Source organism: Procambarus clarkii, chromosome 42, assembly GCF_040958095.1.
Source record: "Procambarus clarkii isolate CNS0578487 chromosome 42, FALCON_Pclarkii_2.0, whole genome shotgun sequence".
Taxonomy (NCBI): domain Eukaryota; kingdom Metazoa; phylum Arthropoda; class Malacostraca; order Decapoda; family Cambaridae; genus Procambarus; species Procambarus clarkii.
In genome coordinates this window covers 6,858,193-6,878,984 of record NC_091191.1, presented here as the reverse complement: position 1 = coordinate 6,878,984, position 20,792 = coordinate 6,858,193, and the positions used below count along the sequence as shown (strand labels likewise).

General features: G+C 41.0%; 1 protein-coding gene across 1 annotated transcript in view; it reads right to left on the bottom strand.

Moving 5' to 3' along the window:
* E(Pc) (Enhancer of Polycomb) overlaps positions 1–20,792 on the bottom strand; it is a 112,939-nt gene that overhangs the window by 59,260 nt on the left and 32,887 nt on the right. The gene's annotated exons all lie outside the window — the stretch shown is intronic.

Here is a 20,792-nt window from a genome sequence, read left to right as displayed (position 1 = left end):
GGAATACTTTCCAACATTTTACACGAGGGAATCTGGCAGACTCCCTCTCAGTTGCCATTCCACGCTCACTTACAATGGTGATGGGGAAATTTTCAGTCAAATACGCAATTAAATTCAACCAAAAAAAGTGTATAAAACTAACATCTATATGCTAAATCTAATTCTATATACACAGCTAGAGCAGTCATTCAAGATTGTCAATAAAAATGAGTGAATGTGGATGTAATTATCGATTACAGCGCACCGCATCCCGTGAGTCGTCTCGGAAGCTACGTAGCAATTCTTGACTAAATGATCACAACTTTTAGACCTCCACCATTTACTACATTATAATACCTAAGCTCTTCTCTGTAACACTCTTGATAGTAACACACAAAACATAATGATAGATTAACCAATTGATCATTAAAGACATATTCATTATCAAAATATTTCTTAATCCAACTTAATCTAAGGCCGATTATTCTTGCAATAGAGAAAAAGAAACACAATATTATTGGAAAATTTACTGTATTGCGTCATATCACTTATCATACGTAACGATGAATTTACAATGAAAACGACGGGAAAATCAACTAAATGCATCTTATCAATGGCAACCGAATTCTGCTGATGTATGACGATTTTCCGTAAATAAATTGTACTTGACTAACGTAAAAGAGAATCATTGTGTATGACGATATAACACATGCAATTATACATTCAATTCTGTTTATTCCTATAATAAAACACATTTATTGAAGGGTATAATATAAATATAATACTAAGAACATTTAGGCAATTGCCACTTCAGCTCAACAGGCCATTGACTTAAGTCCTTCTTGCTTACGATAGACACAAGAGACGAACTCAATTGAAATTTTGTTCTACATTTTCTCTCCAATGTGATGTTAGTCTATCTAAATCCTTAACTACATTAATTTTAAATATTATTTCAAGATGATGAAATTGTATATTAAAAGCGCACTAACCGAAAATACAGATATTAAAAAGATAACCAATGAACAGGAAATCCAGTATAAGCGGTGTATATATATATATATATATATATATATATATATATATATATATATATATATATATATATATATATATGTCGTACCTAGTAGCCAGAACGCACTTCTCAGCCTACTATGCAAGGCCCAATTTGCCTAATAAGCCAAGTTTTCCTGAATTAATATATTTTCTCTAATTTTTTTCTTATGAAATGATAAAGCTACCCATTTCATTACGTATGAGGTAAAAAAAAATTATTGGAGTTAAAAAATTAACGAAGATATACGACCGAACCTAACCAACCCTACCTAACCTATCTTTATAGGTTAGGTTAGGTTAGGTAGCCGAAAAAGTTAGGTTAGGTTAGGTTAGGTAGGTTAGGTGGTCGAAAAATCATTAATTCATGAAAACTTGGCTTATTAGGCAAATCGGGCCTTGCATAGTAGGCTGAGAAGTGCGTTCTGGCTACTAGGTACGACATATATATATATATATATATACACACACATATATATACATATATATATATATATATATATATATATATATATATATATATATATTAGTATATTTTGGTAGCAGTCTTTCCTGTAGACATATTTTATTAAATATGACCGAAAAAGTAAGATTAATAATTCTAACACGAATTTTCTCAATCTTTCGTACATTATGCTTCACTGTTGGAGGTAAATTAAAAATCACTTCTCCAAAATTCATTTTTATTTCTAGTCTGACGCGACACGGGCGCGTTTCGTAAAACTTATTACATTTTCAAAGACTTCACAAATACACAACTGATTAGAACTTGCGTTTCCCTGGTTTTATATCTACATTTGAGTGAGGTGGGAAGGGTGATGTGGCATTACATTTTGAGTAAGGTGGGAAGGATGATGTGGCATTAGAGGATATTAATAGGGTATTAAAAGTATCAACACAAGACAGAACACGAAATAATGGATATTGAATAGAAGTGTTTGTAGAAAGCCTATTGGTCCATATTTCTTGATGCTTCTATATTGGGGCGGAGTCTTGAGGTGGGTAGAATATAGTTGTGCAATAATTGGCTGTTGATTGCTGGTGTTGACTTCTTGATGTGTAGTGCCTCGCAAACGTCTAGCCGCCTGCTATCGCTGTATCTATCGATGATTTCTGTGTTGTTTACTAGGATTTCTCTGGCGATGGTTTGGTTATGGGAAGAGATTATATGTTCCTTAATGGAGCCCTGTTGTTTATGCATCGTTAAACGCCTAGAAAGAGATGTTGTTGTCTTGCCTATATACTGGGTTTTTTGGAGCTTACAGTCCCCAAGTGGGCATTTGAAGGCATAGACGACGTTAGTCTCTTTTAAAGCGTTCTGTTTCGTGTCTGGAGAGTTTCTCATGAGTAGGCTGGCCGTTTTTCTGGTTTTATAGTAAATCGTCAGTTGTATCCTCTGATTTTTGTCTGTAGGGATAACGTTTCTATTAACAATATCTTTCAGGACCCTTTCCTCTGTTTTATGAGCTGTGGAAAAGAAGTTCCTGTAAAATAGTCTAATAGGGGGTATAGGTGTTGTGTTAGTTGTCTCTTCGGAGGTTGCATGGCTTTTCACTTTCCTTCTTATGATGTCTTCGATGAAACCATTGGAGAAGCCGTTATTGACTAGAACCTGCCTTACCCTACAGAGTTCTTCGTCGACTTGCTTCCATTCTGAGCTGTGGCTGAGAGCACGGTCGACGTATGCGTTAACAACACTCCTCTTGTACCTGTCAGGGCAGTCGCTGTTGGCATTTAGGCACATTCCTATGTTTGTTTCCTTTGTGTAGACTGCAGTGTGGAAACCTCCGCCCTTTTCCATGACTGTTACATCTAGAAAAGGCAGCTTCCCATCCTTTTCCGTCTCGTAAGTGAAACGCAGCACGGAACTCTGCTCAAATGCCTCCTTCAGCTCCTGCAGATGTCTGACATCAGGTACCTGTGTAAAAATGTCGTCAACATACCTGCAGTATATGGCCGGTTTCAAGTTCATGTCGACTAAGACTTTTTGCTCGATGGTACCCATGTAGAAGTTTGCAAACAGGACACCTAGGGGAGAACCCATAGCGACCCCATCTACTTGCTTATACATGTGCCCATCCGGGCTCAAGAAGGGTGCCTCTTTAGTACAAGCTTGGAGTAGTTTCCTCAGAATACTTTCTGGCATGTCAAGAGGAGTACAGGCTGGATCACGATACACTCTGTCGGCTATCATTCCGATTGTCTCGTCCACAGGTAGTCTCGTCCACAGGTTGGACGTAGAATCGCTGTTCACCAACGTACCTGTGGACGAGACAATCGGAATGATAGCCGACAGAGTGTATCGTGATCCAGCCTGTACTCCTCTTGACATGCCAGAAAGTATTCTGAGGAAACTACTCCAAGCTTGTACTAAAGAGGCACCCTTCTTGAGCCCGGATGGGCACATGTATAAGCAAGTAGATGGGGTCGCTATGGGTTCTCCCCTAGGTGTCCTGTTTGCAAACTTCTACATGGGTACCATCGAGCAAAAAGTCTTAGTCGACATGAACTTGAAACCGGCCATATACTGCAGGTATGTTGACGACATTTTTACACAGGTACCTGATGTCAGACATCTGCAGGAGCTGAAGGAGGCATTTGAGCAGAGTTCCGTGCTGCGTTTCACTTACGAGACGGAAAAGGATGGGAAGCTGCCTTTTCTAGATGTAACAGTCATGGAAAAGGGCGGAGGTTTCCACACTGCAGTCTACACAAAGGAAACAAACATAGGAATGTGCCTAAATGCCAACAGCGACTGCCCTGACAGGTACAAGAGGAGTGTTGTTAACGCATACGTCGACCGTGCTCTCAGCCACAGCTCAGAATGGAAGCAAGTCGACGAAGAACTCTGTAGGGTAAGGCAGGTTCTAGTCAATAACGGCTTCTCCAATGGTTTCATCGAAGACATCATAAGAAGGAAAGTGAAAAGCCATGCAACCTCCGAAGAGACAACTAACACAACACCTATACCCCCTATTAGACTATTTTACAGGAACTTCTTTTCCACAGCTCATAAAACAGAGGAAAGGGTCCTGAAAGATATTGTTAATAGAAACGTTATCCCTACAGACAAAAATCAGAGGATACAACTGACGATTTACTATAAAACCAGAAAAACGGCCAGCCTACTCATGAGAAACTCTCCAGACACGAAACAGAACGCTTTAAAAGAGACTAACGTCGTCTATGCCTTCAAATGCCCACTTGGGGACTGTAAGCTCCAAAAAACCCAGTATATAGGCAAGACAACAACATCTCTTTCTAGGCGTTTAACGATGCATAAACAACAGGGCTCCATTAAGGAACATATAATCTCTTCCCATAACCAAACCATCGCCAGAGAAATCCTAGTAAACAACACAGAAATCATCGATAGATACAGCGATAGCAGGCGGCTAGACGTTTGCGAGGCACTACACATCAAGAAGTCAACACCAGCAATCAACAGCCAATTATTGCACAACTATATTCTACCCACCTCAAGACTCCGCCCCAATATAGAAGCATCAAGAAATATGGACCAATAGGCTTTCTACAAACACTTCTATTCAATATCCATTATTTCGTGTTCTGTCTTGTGTTGATACTTTTAATACCCTATTAATATCCTCTAATGCCACATCATCCTTCCCACCTTACTCAAAATGTAATGCCACATCACCCTTCCCACCTCACTCAAATGTAGATATAAAACCAGGGAAACGCAAGTTCTAATCAGTTGTGTATTTGTGAAGTCTTTGAAAATGTAATAAGTTTTACGAAACGCGCCCGTGTCGCGTCAGACTAGAAATAAAAATGAATTTTGGAGAAGTGATTTTTAATTTACCTCCAACAGTGAAGCATAATGTACGAAAGATTGAGAAAATTCGTGTTAGAATTATTAATCTTACTTTTTCGGTCATATTTAATAAAATATATATATATATATATATATATATATATATATATATATTACACCATGCATGTTCTGCCACATTGTTAACTAACAATATATTTAAACATTGCGTTTGTTTTTGTGTTCAGTTTGTGTATCCATTACAACCTTTAAGCCACCGTTCACACGCACGAATGCACTTTATTTCCTTCTCCGAGTCTGAGGGACCCCCATGGTCAGAATTGCATTTTACCTTTCTTAACGCACATTAATCATTTTAAGTATACAAGAACATTCCTCGTACACGGGTTCATGAAGGACAGAGGTAAAATGCACGTATTTGAAAATGTAGGTTAGATTAGCATTTTAAAAGCACTACAATCACCTTCTGTGGTTGATTGTTCAATAAATCATTGAACCATATTGCAAAACAGATCTCTAACCCTGTCCATTGGAGACAGAAGAATATATATATATATATATATATATATATATATATATATATATATATATATATATATATATATATATATATATATATAACCTCACTACTTGGCCTAGTATGCAAGGAGTGAATTTACCTAACTGATTTTCGCTACTTTCAAATATTTATTTTCAGTTTATTCTAATTAATATTATTATTATATTACATTAAGAACATGAACATGGGAGACTTGTTATATTAGATTAGGTTAGGTTTGATCAAATATCTGTTACTTTGAACTCAAATTAGAAAAAAATTAAATTATATATGCACCTAACCTAACTAGCCGTACCTGGCCACGCGTTGCTGTGGTCCAGCAACGCGTGGGCGTTTGTGAGCTACAGCAACCCTCCTCCGTCCCCCCGTCCTCCCCACTATTCCCCCCTCCCCCAGTCTCCTCGTCCTGCCAACCATTCCCCACTCCCTCGTCCCCTCGTCCTCCCCACCATTTCCCCATCCCCCATTCCCACGTCCTCCCCATCATTTCCCTTGTCCTCCCCACCATTTCCCCCTCCCCCTCCTCTTGTAATCTCCACCAATCACCCCTCCCCCGTACCCTCGTTCTCCCCACCATTTCCCCCTCCCGCATTCCCTCGTCCTCCCCACCATCCGCATTCCCCCATTCCTTCGTCCCCCCCCCCTCAAAACTGATTTCGTTCGAACACTTTCGGAACAAGTGCTTCACTGATGACTTTTGTTCGAACCACAACTCTATAAATGTATAAATGCTTCACTCACGCACTACAAATACAAATAATCGCCAACAGAACCTAAACACCTAACCTACATGCCTATATATGTTCGATATGCTAATATTTTATAATATTAATTTATATTTGAGAAAATTCCCGTTTTGAATGAACAACATGTAAAAATTTATGAATGCGTCTGTGGGGTCGACCGCTGGATGTAATGGACTTGAGTCGAGGATGGGTTGAAATAATTAAATCAAAATGAAAAAAATCGAAATCTATGAAAATTCCATTTAACAATGCATTCGGAAACATTGAAATGGAATAGTAAAATATTTAGTATAGCGTATGTTGCTTTTACGTCCAACAGATGATGCTGCTTTAAAAAAAAAAGCATATCACAGGTGTGGCATGTATATAGTAGGTATATAAAAATATGCGGGTATTTGAATGCAATGTTGTGTCAAAATTTCAAAGCAATCGATAAAGAGGTTTCAGAGATTTCCTTCACAAGAAAAATACAGTTAAAAAAAAACATATTTTTTACCTGTCACAGACGTGACATCTATATAGTAGTTATATACAAACGTGCGTATTCCAATGACACGTGTCAAAATTTCAAAGCAATCGGTGAAAAACTTTCGGAGATTAGGGATTATGAACCAAAACTAACATTTACATTTTTATTTATATAGATTATGGAAGGCTTTATCATTCCATAGGGACAAAAATTTGAAAAATATACAATTTAAGGAAAACAAGGCTTGTAGGCAACTTGGCCTATTAGATACGAGAGTGAGAGTGAGAGTGAGAGAGTGAGAGAGAGAGAGAGAGAGAGAGAGAGAGAGAGAGAGAGAGAGAGAGAGAGAGAGAGAGAGAGAGAGAGAGAGAGAGAGAGAGAGAGAGAGAGAGAGAGAGAGAGAGAGAATTAAATAAAAATAACGTGATAAATGTGAGCTAATATTGAGGCAATGGGTGTGAGGCTGGTGATGTGTTTGTGGGGATTTCAGATATGCGAGATCAGTTCCACCATTGTGGTAGTAATTTATCCATACATATATACGTTCAGAAGTAGTTACCTTCAACCTTGGAGGGTAAACAGGTTGTTGTGGGACTAGACGTGTGCGTCTACATTGCCAGGAGTATACCCGGAGGGGGTTCTGAGAGTTGTTCTGCTCCCCAAGCCCGGCCTGGGACTAGGCTTGACTTGTGACAACTTGATCCAACAGGCTGGTGCGTGCGGACCTCAAGCACACATATCTACTACAACCTGGTTGGTCCAGCACTTGTTGCAGGAACTTGTCCAATTATTTCTTGAACATGTCCTTTTATACTTTTTTACATTTGTTGATAGAGTATTGAATAGTCGTGGACCGATGTTCGCGCTCTGGGTTTGTTCATTTAGTGATTGATTGTCCTTATGGCACCTGTACTCTTCACTGGTTTATTCTGCATTTTCTACCATATTATTCTCTCCGGGATAGTGTTGTTTTGCTGTGAAGACTTTGGATCGGCTTTCCAGTATCTTCCATGTATATATTCGTTGGTACCTCACTCGTCTTCTTTCTAGAGAGTACATTTCGAGAACTTTAATCGAGACGGTCCCAATAATTTAGGTGCTTTATCAAGTCTATACGTGCCGTATATGTTCTCTGTATTCCCTCTATATCAGAAATCTCTTTTACTTTGAAAGAGCAAGTGAGTACCAAGCAGTACTCAAGGTAGGGAAGCACAATTATGATTCGGATAGTAGAAAGACTGTGGTAGAATCCTTGGATTTGAAGGTTCACATAATCCACTCTTTATCATTTTCCTTTCTGAAGCTATCTTTGCTTTGTTATGGTCACTGAACGTTAGGTCGTCAGACATCATTATTCCAAGCTCCTTTACATATTGTTTTCCTTTCTTTGAGAGGATCTTATCGTGTGTTGTACTCTGTATTTCGTTCAAGTTCTTAATTTTTTTTATCATACCTAAGTATCTAGAATTTATCACCGTTAAATATAATATTATTTACCCTTGACCAATCGAAGATTTTTATTTATATCATCTTATAGTTTGTAATGTCTTCTACATAAGTAATTTTCATGCAGCTTTTTGTATCATCTGCAAAGGATGACAGGAAGTTAAAATGAATTTGAATTTTTGTTTATATCTAATATACGAATAAGAAAAGACAGTAGTGCAGGTTCTGTACTCTGTGGAAGAATTCTTTACTGTGGTTGAACTTAATTTTGATTGATTGTTACTCTTTGCATTCTGTTTGACAGGAAATTTAATATCCATCTCCGTACTTTACCCGTTATTCCTATTGATCTCATTTTCTGAGCAATCACTCAATGGTCACATTTATCAAATGCCTCTGCAATGTCTGTGTATACAAATATGCACTTTGTTTTTCTTCTAACGCTTCAATGATTGTGTTATAGCGGTTGAGTAATTGCGAAAGTTAGTATCTTCCTGCTCTAAATCCATCTTGACCTGGGTTGTGCAGTTCATTGTTCTCCATAAAACTGGAGATTTTATTCCTAATCTCTTTTTGAAAACTAATTGTGTGTGGTAATAGTGCGACTGGTCTATGGTTTTCAGCCAATGCCTTCCTACCTCCTCTGTGTAGTGGAGCTATATCTGCTGATTTAAGTGATTCTGGTATCTTCCCTGGATGCAAGATTTTTCCTCCACACTGAACTCAGCGCTGCTAGTACTTTACATTTCTTTATAAATGTGTAATTCCAGGAGTCGGGACCTCGGGTTGATTGCATGTTGTCAATCTCTCTATCAACGTCTGCTATACTTGTGATAATATCAGTTAAATTGTCAGAGGTTTTGGGCATCGCTTATAAAGTAGCTGTTCTAATCTTCAATTTTCATGTTATTTCTTAGGGGTGCTAAACATTGCCTCACACTCATCCTTTAGGGTTTTACTGATTTCTTTGTCGTCCTCTGTGTATGAACCGTCATTTGTAAGTATGAGTCCAATGTTGATGGAGGCTTTTTATTTATATTTTGCATATGTGAAAGACTATTGGCTGGTACTAATCTACAATACAGTGAATCTGAAGGTGGTGAAATTGAAATTGAAATTGAAATAAGTTTATTGAGGTAACATACACACAAAGGGATGAGGTAGCTCAAGCTATTCTAATCCCATTTCAGTACAACGTGTTAATACATACATAGACACACATCACAAACAATAAACATATTACTAAACATTCTGAGAGATAAACATATACATTTCCTCCTTTACACAAGTATGAAGGTGGTGGAGCTGCTACTTTCAGAGACCCTGAGAGCCTTGAGTAAATGTGCACCTCAGCGTCTGAAGACACCAGTTACAGCCCGGCTCCTGTGCCAGGTAAGTCCACTACGGGCTCGGGATCACCATAGCCCGTGCTACTTGGGAACGTTTTGTTCCCAGTAGCTGAATCTAAAACAACAACAAGCGTCTGAAGAAACTAGGAAAATAACTCATTGGGCAAACCAGAGACCCAAAATTAGCTAGTCTGCTGTTCCTGCGCGTCAATATCGTGATCCATGGGCCCGATTCACGAAGCAGTTACGCAAGTACTTACGAACGTGTACATCTTTCCTCAATCTTTGACGGCTTTGATTACATTTATTAAACAGTTTAAAAGCATGAAAACTCTCCAATCAACTGTTGTTTTTGTTATAAACAGCTCCTGGTGCTTCGGAGCTCATTAACTTCAGCCTCAACAGGGGATGAGGTGAAGCACGTCACTTATGGGGCAATAGGCCCATTGTAGCATACCAATCCCTTATGATGGCTTGAGTAGTATGTTGTGTTCTCATACTGTTCTCCAAGACGACACAGTGTAATTTGGTGCTAGTTAGCATGATGTGTAATGCCTCGCTGATGTCCACACATCTATTGTCACTGTATTTGTCGATTATTTTGGTGTTGTTGGTCAGGATGTGTGCTGGTGTAGCGGCAGTAGTCTTTGTTGAGTGTTAGCCTTGGATGGCGCTTACCACTCTAATGACCTCCAGGTGGTTACCAGTGCACCAGAACCTCTGGTGAGGCCAAAAATAATCCGAATCTTTGTGGACTTGTAAATGGGAAGCCATCAGTTTGGCTTAGGTCATTTATTATGCACCCTATTCCCATCCTATGAGCGGTAGTTGACCCTATACCCATCCGGCGGTGTGGTAGTGGACCCCATACCCATCTTATGAGTGGTAGTGGACCCCATACCCATCCTATGAGTGGTAGTGGACCCCCATACCCATCCTATGAGTGGTAGTGGACCCCCATACCCATCCTATGAGTGGTAGTGGACCCCCATACCCATCCTATGAGTGGTAGTGGACCCCCATACACATCCAATGAGTGGTAGTGGACCCCCATACACATCCAATGAGTGGTAGTGGACCCCATATCCATCCTGTGAGTGGTAGTGGACCCCATACCCATCCTGTGAGTGGTAGTGGACCCCATACCCATCCAATGAGTGGTAGTAGACCCCCATACCCATCCTATGAGTGGTAGTGGACCCCATACCCATCCTATGAGTGGTAGTGGACCCCCATACCCATCCTGTGAGTGGTAGTGAACCCCCATACCCATCCTATGAGTGGCAGTGGACCCCATACCCATCCTATGAGTGGTAGTGGACCCCATATCCATCCTGTGAGTGGTAGTAGACCCCATACCCATCCTGTGAGTGGTAGTGGACCCCATACCCATCCAATGAGTGGTAGTGGACCCCCATACCCATCCTATGAGTGGTAGTGGACCCCATACCTGTGATATTTGTTTGGTCCGTTGACGTCTGCTCTAGACCATTGAAATATAAGAGGGCTCGGTCTAACTAATACTATTAGAATTTAGAATATTGTTGACAAGCAAGCTTCTCTGATTATGCGAAGAAGATATTTATTGTGTGACCTTACGATACGACATAGACAAAGGGTAAACTAATATGAATGTGAAAACATTTGTAAACATGCAAATGGTTCAGTTTACAGTACCAACACACACATGGGTGATGAATGGTCAAGGCCAGGATGACCTCACGGCTCACCCATGGCATATATATCTTCAACATCAAATTTAATGTTTTCACTGTACCACTGCACATGTGTATCCATGCTACATCACTGTACCTTACATGAGAGTACCCCCCTCACATCATTGTACCACTACATAGTACCTCCATATCACTGTACCACTACACATATGTAACCCCACATGGCTGTACTAGCACACATGTGCAGCCCAACATCACCGTGCCAGCACACGGGTGCCTGACAATACCGCTGTACCGTCACAGGTGTGTGAGGGAGGTGGAGGAGCTGAGTACCAAGGAACGCCCCGAGGCCCTGTAGGAGGGGGGTTAGTGACCGCTCCTGATGGGGCAGGTGGTGGTGGTGCTGGGGCAGGTGGTGGTGGTGGTGCTGGGGCAGGTGGTGGTGGTGGTGCTGGGGCAGGTGGTGGTGGTGGTGCTGGGGCAGGTGGTGCTGGTGCTGGGGCAGGTGGTGGTGCTAGAGCAGGTGGTGGTGGTGGTGCTGGGGCAGGTGGTGCTGGGGCAGGTGGTGGTGGTGGTGCTGGGGCAGGTGGTGGTGGTGCTGGGGGCAGGTGGTGGTGGTGCTGGGGCAGGTGGTGGTGGTGCTGGGGCAGGTGGTGGTGCTGGGGCAGGTGGTGGTGGTGCTGGGGCAGGTGGTGGTGGTGGTGCTGGGGCAGGTGGTGGTGGTGCTGGGGCAGGTGGAAAGAAGTAAGAAAACCCTTGATCACAGCAAGAATATACAACGAGCAGAGTTCACTAAACGTAGAAGTAGTAGAAGCCACCTCCAGTCACATCTTCAAGAACAAATAAGACAAACGAAAATAGAATATGTAATTTAAACGCACGCAGGTCCAGTAGCTAGGAGCCAAAACACTAAATCTCACTCACTTCTAGGTAAGTCTACTGAAAGGAATTTTGGAACACATTCACCTACTATGTGTACACGCACATTTTGTACGTACCCCAGTACGTACGCGGTACTGGAAAGCTGGCGATGAAAAAGTTCAGTAGCGTTACATAGTGAATCATGCCGGTGGATATTTCCTGATGTGGTGCAAGAGGCTAGGCTATGAGTGTTGTGTGTGTGTGTGTGTCCTGTCTCTCACTTTACCCCCCCCCCCCCTCCTCCCTATCTCTCTCTCCAACCTGCCGTCTCTACTTCACGTCTGTGCCTTGTCCCTCACTACACCTTCCTGAGGCCTTCTTTACCTCACGTCTGTGAGAGTATTGTCTGTGTCCTGCCCCCTCACTACACTCCCCTCGCCCGCCAAGGTGGCTGTGTCCAAAGTGCCACCATACTCAACGGCGTATTCTTAAATTTTATGTTCTATACCATCAACAATTAAAATTTTTCAAATATATATTATTAGTATATGCTATAATTTTGTGTATAGTTAGGCCTAGGATAGGCTTGGATTAGTTGTTTTGGTACGGTGGCTTTTATTTGAATTTGCAGTGCGTTGTTGAAGCATTTATAGAAGTGCGATTTGAACATAAGTGAGCGAAGCACTGCTCGAAAGAAGCTCAAGGGTAATCAGTGTGAGTCATGTGTGGTGTTTTACCTTAATGAACAGTGTGGATGGATGGCTGTTGGAGTGACGAGTAGTTGGCTAATATTGCTGCAGCCCGTCCTCATAAACACAAATGCTTGTTAAGCCAGCAGCCAAACTTCCTTTCTTATTATACACAGGAATCACAATAGCGTGATGCATCAAATGAACAAATCCACAAGGGCCGTGATGAGGGTTCGAACCTACATCCGAGAGGTTCATTTGATGGTGTTACAAAGGTCACACACTCAACTCCCCACTGTGTACTTGCAGCAAGCAGTCCCCCATCACTGAAACAACCCATCCTTCATGATGATAGTACATGTAGCGACTGGAGACCAGAACTATAATATGTGGAGTGTCGCACATAGATAACAGTTCACATATTATACTGCTAAGAAATAAATGACGACATCAAAAGAGAACACAATTTAAAACAAAAATAATACAAATGGACACTTAAAAAATATTACTTAACCTGTCTTAGTGTAAAATACGTATTTAATCTCAACATTGAAAATATGGACTATATTAGGCCTAAGATAGGGTTGGCCTAGCATTTTATATTAGGCCTAGGATACATTTGGGTAAATTTATATAAGCTAGATTGTTGTTGCCTTCGTTTTTATTGTTTACTAGCTGTATCCGGCCATGCCTTGCTGTGACTCAGCAACGCCTGCCCCATGCTGAGCCACAGCAACACTCCCCTCCGTCCTCCCCACCCTTCCCTTTCCCCCGTCCCCTCGTCCTCCCCACCATTACCCCCCCCCCCCTTCCACCGTCCCCTCGTCCTCCCCACCATTCCCTCACATTAAAAACACAGTTAAAAAAACAACAACATGGTTTTACCTATCACAGGTTTGACATCTATATAGTATATAAAAACAGGTGCATATTCGAATGCAAAGGTGTGTCAAATTTTCAAATCGATCGGTAAAGAGGTTTCTGAGATTTCCTTCACATGAAAACTCACATAAAAAACTATTTTCCCCCAAAAAAACTAGTTTTTACCTGTCAGAGACGTAACATCTAATATAGTAAGGTATATAACAACACGTGCGTATTCGAATGGAACGTTGTGTCAAAATTTCAAAGCAATCGGCGAAGAACTTTCGGAGATTAGCGATTTTGAACAAAATGAATATTTACATTTTTATTTATATAGATTTATAACGTGTGTGTTATTCATATTTATAAATACATTTATAATCAATGTGGACTGTTATCTATCTGCAACAGTCCATATTGGTTATCTGGTTGTAATAAACGTACTTTATTTATTTATTTACTTAAATATATGTTTATCATCTCAAACATCTGTGATATTATGACATATAATAAAATAATTTCACAGATAGCACTTATCACATTTTCTGAACAGACTGTATCATGATTCTAAATTTAAAAAATGTATATATTTATTCTATGGTTCATTTCTTTGATATTTCTTAGTGTAAAAAAAAAAGGATCGCAAAATATATATATATTTGTTTTAGTGAACCTCTCTGGTAATTGGGCAATTCTGGGTGAGTATTATTAGCATTATGCACAAAGATACAGAGCGCGGTACTGCTGCTTGCTGCCCGTCCCAGTCTGGATGACGGGTTACAGAGGGTACAAAAAAAAAAAAAAAAAAAAAAACTAGCCTCATGCACTAGCTCCGAACTAAAACTTAAGTAATGAACGAACGTTAAGAGAATCTCCTCGATTGAGAGAGAAGCTATTCCTAGAATATGATGAGTTTTGTAACCACAGAGAACTTTACAGTCCGCCTTGTGGACGGCCCTGAAAGTATTCGTAGGATATGATGAATTTTGTAACTACAGTGAACTTGACAGCCTGCCACGTGGACGGCCCTGGAGGCATTATGTTCCTAGTCCACTACCGCGCCTTCAAGCGGAGAGCCTCGATGGCTCAGCTGTTAGTTGCGGTTGAAATCACTTCATTCGTTTTGCCTTGCTTAGTGCCGTGGATGTTCACTCGATTCCTGTATACCTGGCGCCAGTGTACTAGGAAAATATCCTCAATACCGCCTACTAACTCGTGCCTGTTGCACCAAAATTTAACTATTTTACGAATCTGGCCTTAAAGTTGTGGAAGGAGTTGGGGGACTTCTTTCTTTCAGTGCATTCCACTTACAGCAATTGTTGACTACCCGTACAGAGTATGGGTATTTCCTTACATTAATTACTCTGTACACAGTGACTGCTGCACATTCAGTATGCTGTGCACAGTACTTTGTGCAGTGGCCTGTGCACGTACAGTACTTTGTGTACAATGACTGGTGCACGCACAGTACTGGTGCACGCACAGTACATAGTACAGCACGCACAGTGATTGATACACATACAGTACTCTGTGCACAGTGATTGATACACATACAGTACTCTGTGCACAGTGATTGATACACATACAGTACTCTGTACACAGTGATTGATACACACACACATATGGGGCGCCTGTGGCTGAGTGGATAGCACGCTGCACACGTAATCCTGTGGTCCGGGTTCGATTCCCGGCGGCGGCGAGAAAACAAAATGGGCAGGGTTTCTTTCACCCTGATGCCCTTGTTACCTAGCAGTAAATAGGTACCTGGGAGTTTGTGGGAGTACTCTGTGCACAGAGTACTCTACCACCTGTTCACCTTTCTTCCCAATATATCTACTCTTCCCGATCTCAACCTTCCACCTCTCTCTCTACTTACTGTACTTACTCCCTACTGTATCTTCAAGCATCCCTCTTCTCCTTTTCCTTCATTCCATTCCACCCCCCCCCCCTCTCTCTCTCTCTCTCTCTCTCTCTCTCTCTCTCTCTCTCTCTCTCTCTCTCTCTCTCTCTCAGAAAAATTATAAAATGCAGTACTGAAACTACTAAATCTACGGACAGCACAACCAATTTTAAGTTTTCATGAAAATCGTATCCCACTATCAGTGTATTAGTGCGGTGGGGAAAGGGGTTTGGTTAATTGCCGAATTTCTTAAAATGTGACATTGGAGTCTACCTTGACTGGCCTATAACACTCCCATACCCCACATGTTTCATGTGTGTCAAAATTGGCTGAATATAGTACATATGTATACTATATTAGGCCTAGGAATATTTAAGTTTGTTTTTTAGCTTCATTTTTTCGGACTATAAAGTATCAAATTCTAATATCTAATTGCTTAGTACGTTAATATTTGTACTATGGTGCACATAGTTTCAAAAAATACTATCTAAATAGGAGGATGGGTTACCTAGTTACACATGACCTCCTCTCTAGCCTATGAAGCCCTTACATAGATTAGGGCTGTCGCTGCTTTACAAGGCCTTGTCTGAACATGCATTTGAATGTATGTACAGATGTTGAAACTCTATGGACAACATTTCATCCCCACTGACTTTATGGAGGATCTCTATGGGAGCCGACTTTTCTTTTAGGAGAAAAATGGGGCCGACCCCGAGCTGCCTGTGACAGTCCCCTAAAACCCACCAGTCACCCTACAAAGTTTAATGAGGCTAATCCCAAGCAACTGAACTCGAAATTTTGACAACACATAAACATCGATAATATATTCTATAATTATAGCTATAAAAATAATAAAATAATATATAATATATTTCTGTTTTTTTCTTGCAACTGTTGATTTAAATTTGTTATTACTGCTGTATACATTGCAATTATTTCTTTATGATAGACATTGCCGTGATAAAATGCCTGCGAGTTTCGATGTGTGGGTAAATGCCTGCATGTACTAACCTAGTTGTGCTTGCGGGGTTGAGCTCTGGCTCTTTGGTCCCGCCTCTCAATGGTCGATCAACTAATGTACAGGTTCCTGAGCCTACTGGGCTCTATCATATCTACACTTAAAGCTGTGTATAGAGTCAGCCTCCACCACATCACTTCTTAATGCATTCCATTTGTCTACTACTCTGACACTGAAAAAATTCTTTCTAACGTCTCTCATGTGTCAGTGTATGAATGTCAATGTATGAATGAATGCGTGCATATAAGCTGCAGCGTATGAGTGTGTCAATGTAAAAATGAATACTTAGCATCGATAAGTGTTGACGTATCAGAGCATGCGTACGAGTGAATGCCTGCGTCAGTGAATGAGTGTCGACGAAGGAGTTGTCAGTCAGTAAATACTGGAAGTAGTTCCATGCGTATTAATTTGCAGTGACTCACAATAAGACGTCATAAGGTGTGTGAGTGAGTCTGACACAGATATACACAACTTGGCCTCCACTCTGCAGATATAATTGTTTGCCATACTCCTTATACTCAAATGAATATACGTAAGCAAACTGATACATTAATTGTGATAATGTCATCCCTGATTGCACTCATCTCTAAACATAACCGCAACGTACTTGTATCTGAAGCTAGATACATAATAAAACAATTAAACAGTGAACGTATGTAAAGAGACAAAGAAGATTCAAGGAGGAACAAAATAACAGCCTAATGATAACAGCCTAACTTGTCGGCGCTTTAGTACTATTGAAGGTAATCTGCCCTGGGTTGCCATTCCAATTATTGTATACGCCAAGCTGGAAAAATAAGTAAAGAAAAAAAGCCATATAAAGAAAAAACACTACAAACAAAGGGTGTTAGGTTTCTCGTTAACTGGCGAGAGACGAGCGAAGTGTGAAGAAACATGCGAGGATGGTTGGCCAGGTGGCGCGCAGCTCATCCTGTGGCTGACCTTGGCGACCGTGGCCTTCCCGCACCCTCCAGGGTCCCCAACCACTTGGGCTGGACGGTAGAGCGACGTGTCTCACTTCATGCAGGTCGGCGTTCAATCCCCGACTGTCCAAGTGCTTGGACACCATTCCTTTCCCCCCTCGTCTCATCCAAGTCCTTATCTTGATCCCTTCCAAGTGCTACATAGTTGTAATGGCTAGGCGTTTTCTCTGATAGTTCCCTTCCCTAACCTTACAACATAAACACACTAGAGGGAGCACCGTAGGGTTAACTCCTACTACCCTTGGGCGAAGATCAAATGCAATTAACATTTAACATAATGAGACATTGAACTAATGTCTGTTTATTTATTAGTCTTCATACTTCCATTGCAAAAGTAAATGGTATTCAACGATGAATCAATTAGGTGAAATTAATATTATTTAGTGTATATTCTAATAGCAATTAAACAAAATATTTGTTGAAATATGATTTTAGCAATAGTAAGTAATAGTTATCGATCTGATGGTGCAAGTGGGAATATTATTTATGAAAATTATAGTCGACTTTTCATTACTTTCTTTTATATGATCTGTGAATCTTCATTTACAAGCCTCAAACTGTTGATTAAATTTAGACTGCAAACCTATTGCTTTATCTGAGATTGAACTTGTTTGATTCTTGCAATGTAATTGCTAAGATGTTTCAACACGTTAGAATCATATTGTTTATTAATTGTTCTTACATTTTGTAATCAAATTATTCATTATGTTAATTGTAATTGCTCCAATGTTTTGTATTTTCTTATACTCACTGCAGGTATTCTTGGCTATTATCGCATTTGTTTTCGTTTTTCACTGGATGAATAAGAGTAGGTGTTGCATGACCTAACTAGTCCTAGGCCAACCCCACTGATGGAAACAATTATGAAAATAGATACTATTACCAAAGCGAATATACACATATCAGAACAATATTCAATTGTGTTAACATCCCATTTTCATGGCAAGAAATAACCATTCAAGCATTTTCCCGCACAACGGAATAGCTGCAAATGAATTGTCATTATCTACGATTTTTTATTTAAAATGCAACTAATAAGCAGTATAAAACATTCAAAGATATTCCGATGAGCAATTTCCAATTTAAAAACAACAATATTCAGTTTCCGAAGCCTCGCTGATGCTTGAGTAATGGAAAACCGGTTTCATCTCAGCCTGTATATACTACCAGATCTCACCTGTGAGAATTGACCTTTAATTGACCCTAAAAGACATCTATGGTTACATGGATAATGCTGACCACACTGCCAGTAGTCACGTTACACCCCCGTGTGTATGGAATGCTTCTTTTCGGGAAGAATGTACCCAGCTTCCCCGCTCTTAGGCTACTACCCGTCACGTCACTCTGCCTCACCCACCAGTTCCTATTAGTGACCTCACCATGACCACACACTCTTACCAGCGACGTCATCACTAAGCCCGCACCTTGTGACGTCATCACTACGCCCGCACCAGCGACATCATCTCTACGCCCACGCCCACACCTGCGACGTCATCACTACGCCCGCACCAGCGACATCATCTCCTACGCCCGCACCTGCGACGTCATCACTACGCCCGCACCTGCGACGTCACCACTACGCCCGCACCTGCGACATCATCACTAAGCCCGCACCTGCGACGTCATCACTACGCCCACACCAGCGACATCACCACCACGCCCACACCAGCGACATCACCACCACACCCACACCAGCGATGTCACCACCACACCCGCACGTGTGTCACTACCAGAAGGTAGTTACACCATACCGATCGAAGGCAACTACAGGAGTCAGAGAGAGAAAAGGAGTTGGGAGTGTATATAATTCCAACACTAGCACCAGAGGCACACATAAACAAGGTAACATCAGTAGCATATGAGACACTTGCAAACAATAAAATCCCCTTTAGAAACCTAAACCTGGTTTAGGTTTCCTTTAGGAACAAGAAAATCTGCACAGACTTTGTTAAAACCAAAGTTGGAATATGCAGCACCGGGCTGGAATCCGCATCTTGTGAAGCATAGAACTAAAATTGATAATGTACAAAGGTTAGCAACAAGATTAGTACCAGAGTTAAAAGGACTAAGCTATGAGGATAGGTTAAGGAAATTAGACCTCACAACCCTGGAGGAGAGAAGAAACAAGTTGGACATGATCGTAACATACAAGATATCGAGGGGAATTGACACGGTGGACAACGACAGACTATAAAGTGTGAGAAAGTAGAACGATAAGAAAGAGCTGGAAGCTGGTAATGCAAGTGGGTCGAAGAAATACAAGGAAATACTCTTACCCTGTACTGGTGGCCAACAAATAGGATGTACAGAAAGGAGAAGTTGAGGAGGCCACCTCCATCCACTCTAAGACCAAATTCGACAAAGAATTCGAACATAAAAATAATTAAATTATAACGCAACAGATACAACACGGCTAGTAGGCGGGGCGTAAAGTGCTAGATTAATCTATCTCACAGCCTCCGTTGTCACTGATAGGCAAATACCGGTAGGTAAGTCGCACACCCATACCAGTAACATTACCACTATGTTTGCACCAGTGACATCTCCATCACGCCCACGCCTGTGACATCACCGTCACACCCGCACCTGTAATGTCACCATCATATCGTCACTAGTGACATCGCAATTACACCCACACCTGCGTCATTACCATCACGCCCATGCCTGTGACATCACTCACACCCGCACCTGTGGCATCACCATCACATCCGCACCCACATCGCTGCCGCCACTGGTATATGTGGTGGTGACAGCAATTGTGTTATGTGGTGATCGGCTTGGTGTTGGACTAAAGGCCTATCAACCTCTGGAGAGTTATTACGATCACCACAGTAGCCTACTGACCACCTGAAAAGTATCGACCGATAGCCTAACCTCACATATCTGCAAGCTCACGGAGAAAATCCTATGAGCTGGGTTTTGTTAAAAATAAATCATGCCTTACCAACCTGCTCACATTTACGCAGTCGGTAACCAACTATTTAGACAAAGGACTTGTAGTAGACATAGTATACATTGACTTTTCTAAAGATTTTTGATAAGGAACCACATGAAAGTCTAGCAATGAAATTACGAGTACATGGAATAAATGGTAACATACTAAAATGGATTCAACACAGGTTAAAACAAAGAAAACAAAGGGTTGTCCTCAATGGAAACTATCTGACTGGAGAAATGTGGTGAGTGGGGTACAGCAAGGTTCCATCTTGGGATCAATCCTTTTTCTCATATACATCCATGGCATAGGTGAGAATATTACAATCTACATCATCAAATTTGCAGATAACACTCAAAATCTATGGTACAATAGGAAGCGAAAATGATATTGAGAACCTACAAAGCGATCTGTATGAACTTGTATACAAATGGTTGGAAGACTAGTAAATGCTCTTTAATGTTGAAAA